Source organism: Micromys minutus (genome assembly GCF_963924665.1).
Source record: "Micromys minutus genome assembly, chromosome: 1".
NCBI lineage: Eukaryota > Metazoa > Chordata > Mammalia > Rodentia > Muridae > Micromys > Micromys minutus.
The window spans coordinates 24,238,230-24,248,623 of record NC_137969.1 but is presented as its reverse complement, the minus strand read 5'-3'; positions in this window follow the sequence as shown (position 1 = coordinate 24,248,623).

Here is a 10,394-nt window from a genome sequence, read left to right as displayed (position 1 = left end):
CTTGCAGGCGAGACGGTTGCGCGGGACATGTAATGAGATCTGATGTCCTCTTCTGGTGTATCTGAAAACAGCTACAGTACTCTTATATATAATACACAAATAAATTTTTAAAAACATTTTTAAACAATCAGAGCAATCAGTCAGTGTCCATCCTGTGAAAGATGAAGAAAGATTGACCGAGAGACTAACTGACTATGGGTGTGGCTCAGTCATCCTGTCCCCAATGTCACATAAAGTAGGTGTAATAGAGCACATCTGGAATCCCAGCACTCTAGGTGGAGGCCAGAATTGAATCAGAAATTCAAGCTTGTCTTCAGATACATAAAGTTTGAGGTCAGTCAGTTATAAGTCCCTGTCCCAAGAAGAAGAGGAGAAGATTAAGGGAGGATGGCCCTGTGTCTTGACAAGGAGAGGGTAGGAGTTGCCAGCCCAGTCAGAGAGGCCAGAGAAGGATGCTGGCAGAGGTGACACACCACAGTTTCCATGCCACAGCCCTCTAAGAAGCCCATCCTCAGTGACCCAGTTCCAGAAGGCTTCTGTCCAAGAGCTGGGCTCAGCTGAAGCCCCCTGCAGCCTGCTGCAATTCCCATACAACTTTTGCATGGCCTACCTCTCTGTATCAATTGCTGAATCCCAAACCCAGGGTGAGGGCAAAGTCTGGGGGATTCAGGTGAAGTGTCCTCACCTCAGGCCTGAGTAAGGCTCCACAGTCAAGGAGAGCCCTGACACTTGCAGCAGCTTCTGCGGTTTCACCTCCTTCCAAAATTAACAGGCTGAGAGATTGTCACCCACAGCATGGCCACTGGCTTGTTAAGCAGCACGAGGGAAAAAAAAATCTCTGCTCTGCTCTGGTGCATTCTGTAGATCCCAGCATGTCGTGCTGACATCACCTGCCACCCACCTTGAGATGTGTGCACCCAACCCACAGGTTGTCCTTTTTATGGGTATGTCTGCATCACCCCCTTAATATTGGTAGCCCCCATATCGTGCCTTCTTGAAAGTCAGGGTTTCTTCAGAATGCTTAGACAGGTTTCAATGCTGGCCTCTCAGAGGGTGACGGAAGCCCTGAAGCCAAAGTCACCAATGTCTCCTCTGTGACCTCACCCTGGCCACTGTCTGCTTTCTAGGACATTGACCTGAGTAAGAACAGTGTCCCATCGGCTGTTCTCAACCCTCCACCCCTGTAATGTGCTGTCTCTCAGTCTGCCACCAGGTGCACCTGGTCTTTCTCAAAGACAGTTATAAGCCGTTTCAGTTACACACATTTCAAGTGGCTGTGGGGCCAGCAATCAATGGCTAGCCACCATAATAACTACAGAGCTTGGGTTGTGTGCCAAAACCATGTGTCCTGCAAAGGGTGATTATGACACAGATGGCTACACATATGGCTTGCTGGGTCCTTCCAGTGAGGTGTCTCTTTGTCGGGCAAAGACCTCTAGGTCTTAAGGAAATGTCTGGATTCTCTGAGCCCATGAGTGTTTTGTAAGCATTTATTAACCTGGGGGACACCAGCCAGCTCAGCCCAAGGAAGTAACTGCTGGCAAGTACTTTCTGGAAGCTGGGGAACCAGTGCCAGGCCCTCCTGGGGACTCTGTCAGGTTTCCTGCCTCCCAGACATCACCTTTCTGAATCATTTGGCATCTTCCCCCAGGAACTACCTGAGGGTGGCGGGCAGAGGTGAGTGCAGTTGCAAACACTATGAAGTCACTAAAATCCACATGCGCATCTCTGTTAGTGTCTAGTTCCTTAAAGCAGTTTTTTTTTTTTTTTTTTTTGTTCAGACCTTCTGCGTCATCTCTAGCTAGAGGAGGGAGGGACAGAGTCAGCAATAGTGAGGCAGAGCAGGACTTGGCCTTCAGCCAGCTCCAGCCTCCAGGTCAGATGGGGAGAGGAAAGGCACCCAGGACTGAGCCACGTAGCAGCTCAGACCACCTTGGCCACACAAAGACACACTGGGGTTTATATCCAGGCTGTGAGATGCTTTGGATGTTGTGACATGACATCTACTAACCTTAACTACTGGTTCATCTCCCAAACCCTCACACCTGGCTTTTATGTAGGTGTTGGGGGATCTCAACACGAGCCATCTCCCCAACTCCTCTTCTGTGCTTCCAACTGGAGTATCTGTTTTCCACAAGCCTGCAGGCTTCGTGACTATAGGAGAAGGAGGCTGTCTCACTTATGTTCATTACCAGGAGGACTAACAGGCCAGAGGTCCCGGCGAACCTGCACAGAAGCCCTGTTCTTTTCTGCCCTAGCACCCTGCTAAGATCCCAGGTTGTTTTTTAGAGAGGACAACCCTGGTGCAGGTTCTGAAAGGCTGATCATGTGACAGTTAGAGCTGATGCACCATCCTCACCGAGAGGTAGAGGACAGATATGAGCATCAGCATCAAGGGCTAGTAGTTCAGCTGAGAGTTGGAACATTTTACATTTCTACTGCTTTTTCAGAACGTGTGAGTCCAGACCACCCACTAAGTCATGGCTGTGTTCGTGAAAGTGGGTGTTGATTATAACAGGTTGGAAGGGCAAAGTAAGGGGAGGCTGCAAATTCAACTCTCAGAGAGTAGAGGGACACACCCATCCATCTAGACGTCCCACACATATCAGAATATCTGCACCAGGGCGAAGGATCTGGTTCAGTTCATAAAGTGCTGCCCACAGGATCTGGGTTTGAGTTCCTAGACCCACACAAACAAGCTGAAGATGGTAGTATGTGTTTGTTAACCCAGTACCAGGGACATGGAGAGAGATAGGAGTCCTTGCTGGCCAGCCAGTCTGGCCTTATCACAACAACAACAGTGAGGCGGAGAGTCAACCTTCAGGCTAATGAGTGTTGCCCTTAGCCTTGGTCAGAGAAGCTTCTGTCTGTCTGTGGCGAGGGTCAATGCAATGACACATAACTGGCCTATTTGCTGAGGGTAAGTGATTATTGGGTGCTCATCCCTGTTGGGACATACTACCCCCTCAAAAGTTCAAGGACTATCACAGAAGATGGGTGTAGAGTCAGAGGATGGGAGGAAGGGGTGCTGGTAAAATCTGGCCTGGCTGTTACACTGAGAATTACCAGGGACTGTGCTTACTTGTATAAGATCTGCACAAGGTGGGGCCCATCGGCATTCCATCAGGGGCAGGAGAGGAGCCAGCCCTATCTCTTTAAAGATTTGTTTACTTTATGTATATGAGTACACTGTTGCTCTCTTCAGACACATGAGAAGAGGGTGTTGGATTCCATCACAGATGGTTGTGAGCCACCATGTGGTTGCTGGGAATTGAACTCAGGACCTCTGGAAGAGCAGTTAGCACTCTTAACTACTGAGCTACCTCTCCAGCCCGTCGTTGCATTTCAGCTTAGGACAGAAACATAATGTTCTCAGGTATGGGTGACACTTGCCTGACTGCTCTGCTTCGAACTGCCATGGGCCACTCACAGCAGAAAAGGGCTGGCTCCTGGCCTCTTGGGAGACTCCTGGCTCCGGGGTCCTGCCTGAGTGTGAAGCTCAAGGAAAGCTGCTGGCTGAGGGTGGGCAGTTAGTTCTATTAGTACCAGGTTACAGGGGACCTGAGATAGAAGGCGATGTACTTTACAAGACTGAAGACTTAGGGACAGACAGCTCTGAGGGTCTAGCAGACAACCTCAGGATTGGAATCCCGCCCTCCTGACCTTACAGAGAAAGATCCCTGATGACAAATGCCTTGTTCTTGGGCTCCCTCTTAGCATGCCGTCTGGCCTCAAGTACCCCAGTGTCCCCTCCATAGGGCTCACAGGGCCATTTTTTGGCTGTGCTTATATGGTTCAAAATGTGCTCCCGCTTCCCCCTGGAACTATGGGTAATAGCTGATAAAGTTGACCCTTGTGACTCTTGACCTTTCTGCTACCACAGTGTCATCTTACTGCCTACCTGGCCTTACCTTCAAGGAGACCTGGGCTCTCTCTCTGTTGGTGTCTAAAACTCCATCCCTCCATCCATCCCCAGCCTCCAATTCCTGCCCTTGATGACTGCATACCTTTGATGAAGGGACAAATGGCTGTCTCTAGCTTTGTCATGGTGCTGGTGTGGGCCTTTCTTCCTCTCTGGTCCTTTTTGGCTCTTTTTGGCCAAGGCAACTGCTCTAGGTGGAGGCCCCATGACCCTTTCTGAGGCCAGCCTCATACTGATACAGAATAGGACAGTCATCAGCTCTGTCCCTCCCCAGTTGGCCAACAGATCCAATAGAAAGCATGGTTGTGACCCTTTCTGAAGCCTGCCCTGTGAAGGACCGACTATACCATGTGGCCCTGTGGAGTCATCTTTGAATCATAACAGGGACCTTTCTACTCTGCCAGAAGGTATCAGCATTTAGGTCAACTTGAGAGGTGTCTGAGAGGAAACAGTGGGCAGGTAAAGAATAGGGCAGCCCTGTGACTCAGAGGGGCAGTTTATACCTCAGCTCCATTTGTACCCAGCAGCCCCTACCCCCTCACTATGGTGGTGACTCTCAGAAGCCCAGTCACATGGGGAAGCAGGGTAGCAGGGCTTGGAAGACTCACAGGGCAGGAGTCTGTGTTATGGAGTTTTTCAAGGCTAAAAGAAGGGTCCAACCCTAGGATGGGCCATTTTCCTGGAGCCTTGGGCAGTTGGGGCAGGACTGGGAACAGTAGAGGTGAGGGGCCAGTGTCCTGGTCACTCTGCTGATGGGACTGTCTAGAGAAAATCTGCAGTTAAAGAAAAGAACTGTGGCCTCTGTACGGAGAAAAGCCCCAAATCAGCCCTCCAGCACCGTTGGCTCTCGGAGTAAAGGGAGTCTTGCTGCTGGACAGCAAAGAGGAGCCCCACCCCCCATCCCAGGTCTGTGACAGATGGCGCTCCTCTGGTGCAAGAATAATTGTTGCCTAGGTTACTTCTGCTTCTGCTTCCATCACAGACTCTTCACTCAGCCGCAGGCATCTGCTGTGACTGCAGCAGAGAGAGGTCAGCATCTCTACCTTTCCCCTCTCAGCCTTTGGGTCAGATCCTGGTCAGCTCTGCACAGAGACACATCAGTCATTAGAAATGTTTTATCCAGAACTGTAATGCATGGTTAGCTTTGACCTAGACTTGACCAGTCTCTTCCTCTTCCAGGCTACAGACACCTACTGAAAAATCTAGGTCATTAAAGAAATCAAAAGAGGAAAGGCTGAGATTCTCACAGATCGCCACTGACTCCCACACACCTCCATTAGCTTACCCATCTCTCTCCTCATTTCTATCCCTTCAACAGCTCTGGAGCCAAGACCTTGGCTTGTGAGCGATCTCTGACCACTGAAAGAGATCTTTCTCTCCAGCTCACAGAACTCTCAAATGCTGGGGTTCTCCATGGAATACAAGCTTTCACACCTGGGTCTGATGAGCTCTTCACAAAATTAAAACAAACAAACAAAATCCTCCCAGATACATGGGGGCAAAAGTTCAAAACCAACCTTTGCTGTGTCTATTATCCCCCATCTCTACCTCCTCCAGCCCCAGGTTGCCTTGATACACATCCCGTTTTTCATCTTCTAGGCGGTGAGAATGTTGGATGTTGGCTAGGTGGAAACTTCTACACTCCTAGTGCAACTGTGGCTTCACACACACACACACACACACACACAGAGAGAGAGAGAGAGAGAGAGAGAGAGAGAGAGAGAAACATACCACATACACAGACATACACAAAGACACAGGCACACACCTCACACATACAGACAAACAGAAACATCACATACAGAGAGAGAGCGACAGACAGAGACATATACTACATACACACAAACACACAAAACACACACATTCACTCATGTGTGTGAACATATATGCACACATGCATGTGCACACACACATGTGCATGCAAACACACACACACACACACACACACAAAATACAGTGCTAGATTGCCTGAGATGCTTTCCATGGGGCCAAGACCTGTATGTTTTTTTCTGTGCTTTTTCAAATGAGGGTAAGCAATAGGGACACACTTCCCAAGGCTGTAAAGCTGGTTCAGAGCTCATAAAAATCTGTCACCCAATTCCTCATCAGAAAGTTTTTTCTTAACTGACATCAGGTATCCCACTAGCTAGAGACACAGGCAGGACAACCTGGCAACGCTATGGATGCAATAGGGCGTGCTGGCTAGGTTTACATTAGCTTGACACAAGCTAGAGTTATCTAAGAAGAGGGGAACCACAACTGAGAAAATGCCTCAATAGATTGTCCTCTAGGCAAGCCTGTAGAACATCTTAATTAAGGATTAATGTGGGAGGGCCCAGCCCACTGTGGTTGCTGCCCCTCTTGGATAGCTGTTGTACTGTGTATAAGAAAGCAGGCTGATCAATCCAGAGAAGGCATTCCAGTAAGCAGCATTCTTCCATGGCTTCTGCTTCAGTTCCTGCCCTGACTTCCCTCAGGGAAGGAGAATGACCTAAGAATTGTATGCTAATAAACACTTTTCTCCCTAAATTACCTTTGATCCTGGTGTTTCCTCACAGCACTAGAAACCGTAACTAAACTACAGGGAGATTCCTGAAGCTCAGGAAAGTCCTCTCTTAGTGAACGGCTCACAGATGCAGAAGCTGGGGCTGTAATTTAATCTGCCCTTTACCTCCTCACACCTATGCCAGGGCCAGAGGCAGACTGTGGGAAGGGATGATCAGGGATGCTGCCTTCCCCTTGACTGGCTGGCAGCCAGCATGTATTCAGTGCTTTGCTCTTTGACTAAGTAAGAGATGCCTAAGGGAGGTGGATGCCTTGGCTGCATCCCAAGAACACAATCCTTGCCCATGGACCACTGCCTTGGGCAACAGAGAAGATATGAAGACATATTTGTATGTCTGTCTCAGCACCCAGAGTGTGCTGAAGAAGATTTTGACAACATTGCCCATTTTGAGAAGACCATTGTTTATGCAGTGAGCATTTGGTTGGGGAGGGGCTACAGTTGTCAACAAGACTGCCTTTGGGCGTGAAGAAGCAAGGTATGATAGACTCAGCCCAAGATGCAAAGCAGTGAGCTGCCCCAACAGTGAGATCTTGTGGGAAGCCACTGTATTCGCCATTACAAGATGGCGCCCAGCCAGAAGGGAGGGTGGCCAGTTTTGAGATAAACAACCTAAGTGCGCATGCACGCCTGCCTGTTTTTGCTGAATCATGGTGACTCTGAGTATGCTAATTAGGGCGCACAGAATGCACCAATCAGGTGGCGACACAGTCCTCCTAAGCATATATAAGGAGGGCTGGTTTCTGGGCTCGGGGTCTTTGGCCACTGCAATCAAACCCGCAATAAACGCCTGTAGGAGGATCCTGTTGTGGCGCGTCTTCCTTGCCGACGAGATAGGCGATCACTACAAGATCTCGCTTAGGTTGTTAACTGTCTGCCAGCATGCCAGTGGCCTGACACTAAGCTATCAACTATCTAGAGAGGCCTGTGTGGGGCCAGGTGGGCAGGCAGCCTTTGTGGAACACTTCTCTAGGACACCCTGGAGAAAGGGCCTATAGTACATGATCCATGAGTCCACGGTTATCCACTAAGGAACCTGGCTACACAGGATTGCACCAGGAGCGGCTAGAGAGATAGCTTAGTGGTTAAGAGTGTTTGTTGTGCTGTATGAGAACCAGAGATGAGATCTCAGTGTTCATACAACAAGCTGAGTGTCCTGTATATGCCCTGTTCATAACTTCAACTCTGAGGAAGGCTGAGGCAGGAGAATCACTGGGGCTTGTTGAATTTTAGTCTGGTCCAGAAAATATGATCCTCAGGTTCAGGGAGATGCATTGCCTCAGACAGACGAAGGATGCTAGAGTCGGGTACCAAATGCTTTCTTCTGCCCTATCTGCATCACCACACACACGTGTATATATTCTCACATGCAAATACACATGTGCACATATAGGTAAAGAGTTTTTTAGAAAAGATCACACCAGGAAAAAGACTGAGCAGCATTGGAAAGGTTGATGAGACAGGCCTGGTCAACAAGAAGAGAAAAGCAGGGCTGGCGTCACTGTGGTCCTCAGAGGTCAGAACACTCGTTCAGAGAAAGTGGAGAGTGGGGAGGAGCACGTGGGCCTTGACTAGAATGTTCTGGAGGGATGTGTAGATACATGGATGAAGATTCTTGTTCCTGTACCCCTTGGCTGTGGCTTCAGAGAATGGGGTGAAGGCTTAGGTCTACTGATCCCAGGAAAGCTAAGCCACTGTGAGATTTGTGGGGTTCAGTGGGAGGCTTGGGCTGGGTATGGTGTGAATCTGAATCATTTCTCATGGGCTTGTTTTTTTAATTAAGATTTAAATTTATGTCATGTGTATTTATGTGTATGGGCATTTTGATTACATGGATGTCTACGTACCTGGTGTGTGTAGAGGCCAGAAGAAGGCAACCGATCCCTGGGAACTAGAGTTACAGATAGTTATGGGCTCCTATGTGGGTGCTGAGAGTCAGACCCTGGTCACCTGGAAGAGTAGTTCTCAAGTGCTGGGCCACCCCTCCAGCCCCAGCAGACTGATGCTTTGAATACTTGTCCCCCAGCTTGTTCCTCAGAGGCTGGTGCTGTTCTGGGAGGCTATTGAATCTTCAGGAGGTGAGACCTAGCTGGTAGAGATGAGTCTCCAGTGGCAGGCCTTGAAGGCTGAAGCTTACTGCTTGCTTCCTGCTCTGCTCCGGTATACAGGTAGCGCCAGTGCACAGTCTGCCATCACAAACTCTGGCACAGGGCTGGAGAGATGGCTCAGCAGTTAAGAGCACTGACTGCTCTTCCAGAGGTCCTGAGTTCAAATCCCAGCAACCACATGGTGGCTCACAACCCTCTATAATAGGATCAGATGCCCTCTTTGGTCTGTTTGAAAACAGCTACAGTGTACTCACATAAAATAAATGAATAAATAATCTTAAAAAAACAAAACAAAACAAAACTCTGGCACAACAGACTAGAGCGCTACAAGACGGTGAGCCAAAATGCATGCTTATTTGTAAGTTTTTTTTTTCCAAAATACAATTTATATTTAAAAAAATGTTTCCTTCCTCGTGTCATTTTTGTCAATTTTTCTGGCCACATAGACAGATGGAGAAGCAGAACACCGGTGTTGCGAGTGTCCTCGCTGTTGGGAATAAGTGTGGCCCTTGCTTCTTAGGAAATCTGGAAGAGTTAGAGGCAGAAGCTCTAGGATCCTGTGCTCATCCTTAGGGAACTTTTCTGCTGAGAAAGTGAAGGCCATTTTCATGAGGTTTTCCATGGGAACAAGGACTCTGGAAGTGCTTCATGGGACACGCCAGCATGGAGCTGATCTATGCTTACTCTGTGTTTTAATGTTTTGCGTGAGGCTTAACTCAAAGTAACAGGGTCTTTAATTTGGCAGAGGAGGTTTCTAAACAGCTCAGCAGCCGGTCCCCGACACGATTGTTGCTGGCTGCTATCAGCCAGGTTTACCGTGGGAAGTAAGAGCAAGAGAGAAGAGGAAGATATGAAAGGGCACACAGTGTGGCCAAGAGAGGCATCCAAAGGAGGCAAGAGCTGCAGTGAAGACATATGACCCTGATGAGGTCAGCAGAAGGAGGAATTTGCACTGGAGCAACAGAAAAGGGGTCACAATCTTTACCACCCCATCCCTTATCCCCATCCTCCCAACCTCCCATCTCCCCCCCACCTTCTATCCAACCCTCACCCTATCCCACCTCTCCCCTACCCCATCCTCACCCTACTCCATACCGCCAACCCACCCCATCCCACACCCTAACCCCACCTCACCCCACCCAATCCCACACTGTCAACCTAGTTCACCTCACACCCTCCCCCTCCCCCACCCCATCTCCACCTCACTCTCCACCCCTTCCCCCCCACCATCCTCACCCCCACCACAGACATAGCCACGAACCCTGTCTTAGTTAATTGTCCATTGCCATGAAAAAACACCACGAACAAAGCAACTTATGAAAAAGGTATGTGAATTGAGACCCGTGTTTCTGGAAGGTTAGAGCCTATGACCATGGTAGTAGACAGGGAGGCATGGCACTGCAGCAGTAGCTGAGAGCTCATGAGGCAGTGAAAAAGAAAGCTTCCTGGGTCTGGCATGTGCTTTTGAAACCTCAAAGCCCATCTCCCAGTGACATACCTCCTCCAAGGCCACACCTCCTAATCCTCCCCAAACAGTTCCTGAGTACAAGGGTCCTCAGTGGGAGCAGCAGAGGCTCACAAGATCCTCTGCTGAGTCACAGGAAGAGTTTTGCCTTCACCACCTATTCTTGCCCCCACCGGCCTTCAATCACTTACTGAGATTACTTTATCTAACCCACTGTCTGGCTTTTCCAGCCATCTGGACTTTGCCTTGTCCTTCACAGTCCCCTCTGCTGGACAATCTGTTAGGAGCTCTGCTCTAGCTTAGAGCTGGAGTCACTTGCTGGCTCCCTATGAGGAT